Source organism: Lepisma saccharinum, chromosome 4, assembly GCF_977018435.1.
Source record: "Lepisma saccharinum chromosome 4, izLepSacc3.1, whole genome shotgun sequence".
NCBI classification, from domain to species: domain Eukaryota; kingdom Metazoa; phylum Arthropoda; class Insecta; order Zygentoma; family Lepismatidae; genus Lepisma; species Lepisma saccharinum.
Window position 1 is genome coordinate 22643273 of NC_139232.1, and position 12924 is coordinate 22656196.

A 12924-nucleotide genomic window follows, 5' to 3' on the forward strand; every position below is an offset into this window, starting at 1 on the left:
AACTCGCATATCTCCGTTACTATAGAAGATACTGAAGTGATTTTACACTCAATGTAATCAGGTCGAAGCTCTCTATAGACTCATCCGAAAAAAATTAATCCATGTGTAATATTCATGCTTAGTTTCCATGGAAACTCTCATAACAATAAAGTAAACAATCTATTTGTGCATGATTGTAGTTGTTGTCGTGGAGATTTGAAATAACCACTTTCATTGTTGAAACAATGTAATACATCCTTGGAATCACGTTTTACAAGAACATTATATAAAATTTCAAACTCGCATATCTCCGTTACTATAGAAGATACTGAAGTGATTTTACACTCAATGTAATAAGGTCGAAGCTCTCTATAGACTCATCCGAAAAAAATTAATCCGTGTGTAATATTCATGCTTAGTTTCCATGGAAACTCTCATAACAATAAAGTAAACAATCTATTTGTGCATGATTGTAGTCGTTGTCATGGAGATTTGAAATAACCACTTTCATTGTTGAAACAATGTAATACATCCTTGGAATCACGTTTTACAAGAACATTATATAAAATTTCAAACTCGCATATCTCCGTTACCATAGAAGATACAGAAGTGATTTTCACTCAATGTAATCAGGTCGAAGCTCTCTATAGGCTCATACGGAAAAATTGAATCCATATGTAATATTCTTGCTTAGTTTCCATGGAAACTCTCATAACAATAAAGTAAACAATCTATTTGTGCATGATTGTAGTCGTTGCCGTGGAGATTTGAAATAACCACTTTCATTGTTGAAACAATGTAATACATCCTTGGAATCACGTTTTACAAAAACATTATATAAAATTTCAAACTCGCATATCTCCGTTACTATAAAAGTAACTGAAGTGATTTTACACTCAATGTAATCAGGTCGAAGCTCTCTATTGGCTCATACGAAAAAATTGAATCCATATGTAATATTCCTGCTTAGTTACCATGGAAACTCACATACACAATAAAGTAAACAATCTATTTGTGCATGATTGTAGTTGTTGTCGTGGAGATTTGAAATAACCACTTTCATTGTTGAAAAAATGTAATACATCCTTGGAATCATGTTTTACAAAAACATTATATAAAATTTCAAACTCGCATATCTCCGTTACTATAGAAGATACTGAAGTGATTTTACACTCAATATAATCAGGTCGAAGCTCTCTATAGACTCATCCGAAAAAAATTAATCCATGTGTAATATTCATGCTTAGTTTCCATGGAAACTCTCATAACAATAAAGTAAACAATCTATTTGTGCATGATTGTAGTTGTTGTCGTGGAGATTTGAAATAACCACTTTCATTGTTGAAACAATGTAATACATCCTTGGAATCACGTTTTACAAGAACATTATATAAAATTTCAAACTCGCATATCTCCGTTACTATAGAAGATACTGAAGTGATTTTACACTCAATGTAATAAGGTCGAAGCTCTCTATAGACTCATCCGAAAAAAATTAATCCATGTGTAATATTCATGCTTAGTTTCCATGGAAACTCTCATAACAATAAAGTAAACAATCTATTTGTGCATGATTGTAGTCGTTGTCGTGGAGATTTGAAATAACCACTTTCATTGTTGAAACAATGTAATACATCCTTGGAATCACGTTTTACAAGAACATTATATAAAATTTCAAACTCGCATATCTCCGTTACCATAGAAGATACAGAAGTGATTTTCACTCAATGTAATCAGGTCGAAGCTCTCTATAGGCTCATACGGAAAAATTGAATCCATATGTAATATTCCTGCTTAGTTACCATGGAAACTCTCATAACAAAAAAGTAAACAATCTATTTGTGCATGATTGTAGTCGTTGTCGTGGAAATTTGAAATAACCATTTTCATTGTTGAAACAATGTAATACATCCTTGGAATCACGTTTTACAAGAACATTATATAAAATTTCAAACTCGCATATCTCCGTTACTATAGAAGATACTGAAGTGATTTTACACTCAATGTAATCAGGTCGAAGCTCTCTATAGGCTCATACGGAAAAATTGAATCCATATGTAATATTCCTGCTTAGTTACCATGGAAACTCTCATAACAATAGAGTAAACTATCTATTTGTGCGTGATTGTAGTCGTTGTCGTGGAGATTTGAAATAACCACTTTCATTGTTGAAACAATTTAATACATCCTTGGAATCACGTTTTACAAAAACATTATAAAAAATTTCAAACTCGCATATCTCCGTTACTATTGAAGATACAGAAGTGAATTTACACTCAATGTAATCAGGTCGAAACTCTGTATAGGCTTATCCGGAAAAATTGAACCCATATGTAATATTCCTGCTTAGTTACAATGGAAACTCTCATAACAATAGAGTAAACAATCTATTTGTGCATGATTGTAGTTGTTGTCGTGGAGATTTGAAATAACTACTTTCATTGTTGAAACAATGTAATACATCCTTGGAATCACGTTTTACAAAAACATTATATAAAATTTCAAACTCGCATATCTCCGTTACTATAGAAGTTACTGAAGTGATTTTACACTCAATATAATCAGGTCGAAGCTATCTAAAGACTCATCCGAAAAAAATTAATCCATGTGTAATATTCATGCTTAGTTTCCATGGAAACTCTCATAACAATAAAGTAAACAATCTATTTGTGCATGATTGTAGTTGTTGTCGTGGAGATTTGAAATAACCACTTTCGTTGTTGAAAAAATGTAATACATCCTTGGAATCATGTTTTACAAAAACATTATATAAAATTTCAAACTCGCATATCTCCGTTACTATAGAAGATACAGAAGTGATTTTACACTCAATGTAATCAGGTCGAAGCTCTCTATTGGCTCTTCGGGAAAAATTGAATCCATATGTAATATTCTTGCTTAGTTACCATGGAAACTCTCTTAAAAATAAAGTAAACAATCTATTTGTGCATGATTGTAGTCGTTGTCGTGGAGATTTGAAATAACCACTTTCATTGTTGAAACAATGTAATACATCCTTGGAATCACGTTTTACAAGAACATTATATAAAATTTCAAACTCGCATATCTCCGTTACCATAGAAGATACAGAAGTGATTTTCACTCAATGTAATCAGGTCGAAGCTCTCTATAGGCTCATACGGAAAAATTGAATCCATATGTAATATTCCTGCTTAGTTACCATGGAAACTCTCATAACAATAAAGTAAACAATCTATTTGTGCATGATTGTAGTCGTTGTCGTGGAGATTTGAAATAACCACTTTCATTGTTGAAACAATGTAATACATCCTTGGAATCACGTTTTACAAGAACATTATATAAAATTTCAAACTCGCATATCTCCGTTACTATAGAGAATACAGAAGTGATTTTCACTCAATCTAATCAGGTCGAAGCTCTCTATACGCTCATACGGAAAAATTGAATCCATATGTAATATTCTTGCTTAGTTACCATGGAAACTCTCATAACAATAAAGTAAACAATCTATTTGTGCATGTTTGTAGTTGTTGTCGTGGAGATTTGAAATAACCACTTTCATTGTTGAAACATTGTAATACATCCTTGGAATCACGGTTTACAAAAACATTATATAAAATTTCAAACTCGCATATCTCCGTTACTATAGAAGATACTGAAGTGATTTTCACTCAATGTAATCAGGTCGAAGCTCTCTATAGGCTCATACGGAAAAATTGAATCCATATGTAATATTCCTGTTTAGTTACCATGGAAACTCACATACACAATAAAGTAAACAATCTATTTGTGCATGATTGTAGTTGTTGTCGTGGAGATTTGAAATAACCACTTTCATTGTTGAAAAAATGTAATACATCCTTGGAATCATGTTTTACAAAAACATTATATAAAATTTCAAACTCGCATATCTCCGTTACTATAGAAGATACAGAAGTGATTTTACACTCAATGTAATCAGGTCGAAGCTCTCTATTGGCTCTTCGGGAAAAATTGAATCCATATGTAATATTCTTGCTTAGTTACCATGGAAACTCTCTTAAAAATAAAGTAAACAATCTATTTGTGCATGATTGTAGTTGTTGTCGTGGAGATTTGAAATAACCACTTTCATTGTTGAAACATTGTAATACATCCTTGGAATCACGTTTTACAAGAACATTATATAAAATTTCAAACTCGCATATCTCCGTTACTATAGAAGATACAGAAGTGATTTTACACTCAATGTGATCAGGGCGAGGCTCTGTATAGGCTTATCCGGAAAAATTGAATCCATATGTAATATTCCTGCTTAGTTACCATGGAAACTCTCATAACAATAGAGTAAACTATCTATTTGTGCGTGATTGTAGTCGTTGTCGTGGAGATTTGAAATAACCACTTTCATTGTTGAAACATTTTAATACATCCTTGGAATCACGTTTTACAAAAACATTATAAAAAATTTCAAACTCGCATATCTCCGTTACTATTGAAGATACAGAAGTGAATTTACACTCAATGTAATCAGGTCGAAACTCTGTATAGGCTTATCCGGAAAAATTGAACCCATATGTAATATTCCTGCTTAGTTACAATGGAAACTCTCATAACAATAGAGTAAACAATCTATTTGTGCATGATTGTAGTCGTTGTCGTGGAGATTTGAAATAACCACTTTCATTGTTGAAACAATGTAATACATCCTTGGAATCACATTTTACAAAAACATTATATAAAATTTCAAACTCGCATATCTCCGTTACTATAGAAGATACTGAAGTGATTTTACACTCAATGTAATCAGGTCGAAGCTCTCTATAGACTCATCCGAAAAAAATTAATCCATGTGTAATATTCATGCTTAGTTTCCATGGAAACTCTCATAACAATAAAGTAAACAATCTATTTGTGCATGATTGTAGTTGTTGTCGTGGAGATTTGAAATAACCACTTTCATTGTTGAAACAATGTAATACATCCTTGGAATCACGTTTTACAAGAACATTATATAAAATTTCAAACTCGCATATCTCCGTTACTATAGAAGATACTGAAGTGATTTTACACTCAATGTAATAAGGTCGAAGCTCTCTATAGACTCATCCGAAAAAAATTAATCCGTGTGTAATATTCATGCTTAGTTTCCATGGAAACTCTCATAACAATAAAGTAAACAATCTATTTGTGCATGATTGTAGTCGTTGTCATGGAGATTTGAAATAACCACTTTCATTGTTGAAACAATGTAATACATCCTTGGAATCACGTTTTACAAGAACATTATATAAAATTTCAAACTCGCATATCTCCGTTACCATAGAAGATACAGAAGTGATTTTCACTCAATGTAATCAGGTCGAAGCTCTCTATAGGCTCATACGGAAAAATTGAATCCATATGTAATATTCTTGCTTAGTTTCCATGGAAACTCTCATAACAATAAAGTAAACAATCTATTTGTGCATGATTGTAGTCGTTGTCGTGGAGATTTGAAATAACCACTTTCATTGTTGAAACAATGTAATACATCCTTGGAATCACGTTTTACAAAAACATTATATAAAATTTCAAACTCGCATATCTCCGTTACTATAAAAGTAACTGAAGTGATTTTACACTCAATGTAATCAGGTCGAAGCTCTCTATTGGCTCATACGAAAAAATTGAATCCATATGTAATATTCCTGCTTAGTTACCATGGAAACTCACATACACAATAAAGTAAACAATCTATTTGTGCATGATTGTAGTTGTTGTCGTGGAGATTTGAAATAACCACTTTCATTGTTGAAAAAATGTAATACATCCTTGGAATCATGTTTTACAAAAACATTATATAAAATTTCAAACTCGCATATCTCCGTTACTATAGAAGATACAGAAGTGATTTTACACTCAATGTAATCAGGTCGAAGCTCTCTATTGGCTCTTCGGGAAAAATTGAATCCATATGTAATATTCTTGCTTAGTTACCATGGAAACTCTCTTAAAAATAAAGTAAACAATCTATTTGTGCATGATTGTAGTTGTTGTCGTGGAGATTTGAAATAACTACTTTCATTGTTGAAACAATGTAATACATCCTTGGAATCACGTTTTACAAAAACATTATATAAAATTTCAAACTCGCATATCTCCGTTACTATAGAAGATACTGAAGTGATTTTACACTCAATATAATCAGGTCGAAGCTCTCTATAGACTCATCCGAAAAAAATTAATCCATGTGTAATATTCATGCTTAGTTTCCATGGAAACTCTCATAACAATAAAGTAAACAATCTATTTGTGCATGATTGTAGTTGTTGTCATGGAGATTTGAAATAACCACTTTCATTGTTGAAACAATGTAATACATCCTTGGAATCACGTTTTACAAGAACATTATATAAAATTTCAAACTCGCATATCTCCGTTACTATAGAAGATACTGAAGTGATTTTACACTCAATGTAATAAGGTCGAAGCTCTCTATAGACTCATCCGAAAAAAATTAATCCATGTGTAATATTCATGCTTAGTTTCCATGGAAACTCTCATAACAATAAAGTAAACAATCTATTTGTGCATGATTGTAGTCGTTGTCATGGAGATTTGAAATAACCACTTTCATTGTTGAAACAATGTAATACATCCTTGGAATCACGTTTTACAAGAACATTATATAAAATTTCAAACTCGCATATCTCCGTTACCATAGAAGATACAGAAGTGATTTTCACTCAATGTAATCAGGTCGAAGCTCTCTATAGGCTCATACGGAAAAATTGAATCCATATGTAATATTCTTGCTTAGTTACCATGGAAACTCTCATAACAATAAAGTAAACAATCTATTTGTGCATGATTGTAGTTGTTGTCGTGGAGATTTGAAATAACCACTTTCATTGTTGAAACATTGTAATACACCCTTGGAATCACCTTTTACAAGAACATTATATAAAATTTCAAACTAGCATATCTCCGTTACTATAGAAGATACTGAAGTGATTTTACACTCAATGTAATCAGGTCGAAGCTCTCTATAGGCTCATACGGAAAAATTGAATCCATATGTAATATTCCTACTTAGTTACCATGGAAACTCTCATAACAATAAAGTAAACAATCTATTTGTGCATGATTGTAGTCTTTGTCGTGGAGATTTGAAATAACCACTTTCATTGTTGAAACAATGTAATACATCCTTGGAATCACGTTTTACAAGAACATTATATAAAATTTCAAACTCGCATATCTCCGTTACTATAGGAGATACAGAAGTGATTTTCACTCAATGTAATCAGGTCGAAGCTCTCTATAGGCTCATACGGAAAAATTGAATCCATATGTAATATTCCTGCTTAGTTACCATGGAAACTCTCATAACAATAAAGTAAACAATCTATTTGTGCATGATTTTAGTCGTTGTCGTGGAGATTTGAAATAACCACTTTCATTGTTGAAACAATGTAATACATCCTTGGAATCACGTTTTACAAGAACATTATATAAAATTTCAAACTCGCATATCTCCGTTACTATAGAAGATACAGAAGTGATTTTCACTCAATGTAATCAGGTCGAAGCTCTCTATACGCTCATACGGAAAAATTGAATCCATATGTAATATTCTTGCTTAGTTACCATGGAAACTCTCATAACAATAAAGTAAACAATCTATTTGTGCATGTTTGTAGTTGTTGTCGTGGAGATTTGAAATAACCACTTTCATTGTTGAAACATTGTAATACATCCTTGGAATCACGGTTTACAAAAACATTATATAAAATTTCAAACTCGCATATCTCAGTTACTATAGAAGATACTGAAGTGATTTTCACTCAATGTAATCAGGTCGAAGCTCTCTATAGGCTCATACGGAAAAATTGAATCCATGTGTAATATTCATGCTTAGTTTCCATGGAAACTCTCATAACAATAAAGTAAACAATCTATTTGTGCATGATTGTAGTCGTTGTCATGGAGATTTGAAATAACCACTTTCATTGTTGAAACAATGTAATACATCCTTGGAATCACGTTTTACAAGAACATTATATAAAATTTCAAACTCGCATATCTCCGTTACCATAGAAGATACAGAAGTGATTTTCACTCAATGTAATCAGGTCGAAGCTCTCTATAGGCTCATACGGAAAAATTGAATCCATATGTAATATTCTTGCTTAGTTTCCATGGAAACTCTCATAACAATAAAGTAAACAATCTATTTGTGCATGATTGTAGTCGTTGTCGTGGAGATTTGAAATAACCACTTTCATTGTTGAAACAATGTAATACATCCTTGGAATCACGTTTTACAAAAACATTATATAAAATTTCAAACTCGCATATCTCCGTTACTATAAAAGTAACTGAAGTGATTTTACACTCAATGTAATCAGGTCGAAGCTCTCTATTGGCTCATACGAAAAAATTGAATCCATATGTAATATTCCTGCTTAGTTACCATGGAAACTCACATACACAATAAAGTAAACAATCTATTTGTGCATGATTGTAGTTGTTGTCGTGGAGATTTGAAATAACCACTTTCATTGTTGAAAAAATGTAATACATCCTTGGAATCATGTTTTACAAAAACATTATATAAAATTTCAAACTCGCATATCTCCGTTACTATAGAAGATACAGAAGTGATTTTACACTCAATGTAATCAGGTCGAAGCTCTCTATTGGCTCTTCGGGAAAAATTGAATCCATATGTAATATTCTTGCTTAGTTACCATGGAAACTCTCTTAAAAATAAAGTAAACAATCTATTTGTGCATGATTGTAGTTGTTGTCGTGGAGATTTGAAATAACTACTTTCATTGTTGAAACAATGTAATACATCCTTGGAATCACGTTTTACAAAAACATTATATAAAATTTCAAACTCGCATATCTCCGTTACTATAGAAGATACTGAAGTGATTTTACACTCAATATAATCAGGTCGAAGCTCTCTATAGACTCATCCGAAAAAAATTAATCCATGTGTAATATTCATGCTTAGTTTCCATGGAAACTCTCATAACAATAAAGTAAACAATCTATTTGTGCATGATTGTAGTTGTTGTCGTGGAGATTTGAAATAACCACTTTCATTGTTGAAACAATGTAATACATCCTTGGAATCACGTTTTACAAGAACATTATATAAAATTTCAAACTCGCATATCTCCGTTACTATAGAAGATACTGAAGTGATTTTACACTGAATGTAATAAGGTCGAAGCTCTCTATAGACTCATCCGAAAAAAATTAATCCATGTGTAATATTCATGCTTAGTTTCCATGGAAACTCTCATAACAATAAAGTAAACAATCTATTTGTGCATGATTGTAGTTGTTGTCGTGGAGATTTGAAATAACCACTTTCATTGTTGAAACATTGTAATACATCCTTGGAATCACGGTTTACAAAAACATTATATAAAATTTCAAACTCGCATATCTCAGTTACTATAGAAGATACTGAAGTGATTTTCACTCAATGTAATCAGGTCGAAGCTCTCTATAGGCTCATACGGAAAAATTGAATCCATGTGTAATATTCATGCTTAGTTTCCATGGAAACTCTCATAACAATAAAGTAAACAATCTATTTGTGCATGATTGTAGTCGTTGTCATGGAGATTTGAAATAACCACTTTCATTGTTGAAACAATGTAATACATCCTTGGAATCACGTTTTACAAGAACATTATATAAAATTTCAAACTCGCATATCTCCGTTACTATAGAAGATACAGAAGTGATTTTCACTCAATGTAATCAGGTCGAAGCTCTCTATAGGCTCATACGGAAAAATTGAATCCATATGTAATATTCCTGTTTAGTTACCATGGAAAATCACATACATAATAAAGTAAACAATCTATTTGTGCATGATTGTAGTTGTTGTCGTGGAGATTTGAAATAACCACTTTCATTGTTGAAAAAATGTAATACATCCTTGGAATCACGTTTTAAAAAATCATTATATAAAATTTCAAACTCGCATATCTCCGTTACTATAGAAGATACAGAAGTGATTTTACACTCAATGTAATCAGGTCGAAACTCTCTATAGGCTCTAACGAAAAAATTGAATCCATATTTAATATTCCTGCTTAGTTACCATGGAAACTCTCATAACAAAAAAGTAAACAATCTATTTGTGCATGATTGTAGTCGTTGTCGTGGAGATTTGAAATAACCACTTTCATTGTTGAAACAATGTAATACATCCTTGGAATCACGTTTTACAAAAACATTATATAAAATTTCAAACTCGCATATCTCCGTTACTATAAAAGTAACTGAAGTGATTTTACACTCAATGTAATCAGGTCGAAGCTCTCTATTGGCTCATACGAAAAAATTGAATCCATATGTAATATTCCTGCTTAGTTACCATGGAAACTCACATACACAATAAAGTAAACAATCTATTTGTGCATGATTGTAGTCGTTGTCATGGAGATTTGAAATAACCACTTTCATTGTTGAAACAATGTAATACATCCTTGGAATCACGTTTTACAAGAACATTATATAAAATTTCAAACTCGCATATCTCCGTTACTATAGAAGATACTGAAGTGATTTTACACTCAATGTAATAAGGTCGAAGCTCTCTATAGACTCATCCGAAAAAAATTAATCCATGTGTAATATTCATGCTTAGTTTCCATGGAAACTCTCATAACAATAAAGTAAACAATCTATTTGTGCATGATTGTAGTTGTTGTCGTGGAGATTTGAAATAACCACTTTCATTGTTGAAACATTGTAATACACCCTTGGAATCACCTTTTACAAGAACATTATATAAAATTTCAAACTAGCATATCTCCGTTACTATAGAAGATACTGAAGTGATTTTACACTCAATGTAATCAGGTCGAAGCTCTCTATAGGCTCATACGGAAAAATTGAATCCATATGTAATATTCCTGCTTAGTTACCATGGAAACTCTCATAACAATAAAGTAAACAATCTATTTGTGCATGATTGTAGTCGTTGTCGTGGAGATTTGAAATAACCACTTTCATTGTTGAAACAATGTAATACATCCTTGGAATCACGTTTTACAAGAACATTATATAAAATTTCAAACTAGCATATCTCCGTTACTATAGAAGATACTGAAGTGATTTTACACTCAATGTAATCAGGTCGAAGCTCTCTATAGGCTCATACGGAAAAATTGAATCCATATGTAATATTCCTGCTTAGTTACCATGGAAACTCTCATAACAATAAAGTAAACAATCTATTTGTGCATGATTGTAGTCGTTGTCGTGGAGATTTGAAATAACCACTTTCATTGTTGAAACAATGTAATACATCCTTGGAATCACGTTTTACAAGAACATTATATAAAATTTCAAACTCGCATATCTCCGTTACTATAGAAGATACTGAAGTGATTTTACACTCAATGTAATAAGGTCGAAGCTCTCTATAGACTCATCCGAAAAAAATTAATCCATGTGTAATATTCATGCTTAGTTTCCATGGAAACTCTCATAACAATAAAGTAAACAATCTATTTGTGCATGATTGTAGTCGTTGTCATGGAGATTTGAAATAACCACTTTCATTGTTGAAACAATGTAATACATCCTTGGAATCACGTTTTACAAGAACATTATATAAAATTTCAAACTCGTATATCTCCGTTACCATAGAAGATACAGAAGTGATTTTCACTCAATGTAATCAGGTCGAAGCTCTCTATAGGCTCATACGGAAAAATTGAATCCATATGTAATATTCTTGCTTAGTTACCATGGAAACTCTCATAACAATAAAGTAAACAATCTATTTGTGCATGATTGTAGTTGTTGTCGTGGAGATTTGAAATAACCACTTTCATTGTTGAAACATTGTAATACACCCTTGGAATCACGTTTTACAAGAACATTATATAAAATTTCAAACTAGCATATCTCCGTTACTATAGAAGATACTGAAGTGATTTTACACTCAATGTAATCAGGTCGAAGCTCTCTATAGGCTCATACGGAAAAATTGAATCCATATGTAATATTCCTGCTTAGTTACCATGGAAACTCTCATAACAATAAAGTAAACAATCTATTTGTGCATGATTGTAGTCGTTGTCGTGGAGATTTGAAATAACCACTTTCATTGTTGAAACAATGTAATACATCCTTGGAATCACGTTTTACAAGAACATTATATAAAATTTCAAACTCGCATATCTCCGTTCCTATAGAAGATACAGAAGTGATTTTCACTCAATGTAATCAGGTCGAAGCTCTCTATACGCTCATACGGAAAAATTGAATCCATATGTAATATTCTTGCTTAGTTACCATGGAAACTCTCATAACAATAAAGTAAACAATCTATTTGTGCATGTTTGTAGTTGTTGTCGTGGAGATTTGAAATAACCACTTTCATTGTTGAAACATTGTAATACATCCTTGGAATCACGGTTTACAAAAACATTATATAAAATTTCAAACTCGCATATCTCCGTTACTATAGAAGATACAGAAGTGATTTTCACTCAATGTAATCAGGTCGAAGCTCTCTATAGGCTCATACGGAAAAATTGAATCCATATGTAATATTCCTGTTTAGTTACCATGGAAACTCACATACACAATAAAGTAAACAATCTATTTGTGCATGATTGTAGTTGTTGTCGTGGAGATTTGAAATAACCACTTTCATTGTTGAAAAAATGTAATACATCCTTGGAATCATGTTTTACAAAAACATTATATAAAATTTCAAACTCGCATATCTCCGTTACTATAGAAGATACAGAAGTGATTTTACACTCAATGTAATCAGGTCGAAGCTCTCTATTGGCTCTTCGGGAAAAATTGAATCCATATGTAATATTCTTGCTTAGTTACCATGGAAACTCTCTTAAAAATAAAGTAAACAATCTATTTGTGCATGATTGTAGTTGTTGTCGTGGAGATTTGAAATAACCACTTTCATTGTTGAAACATTGTAATACATCC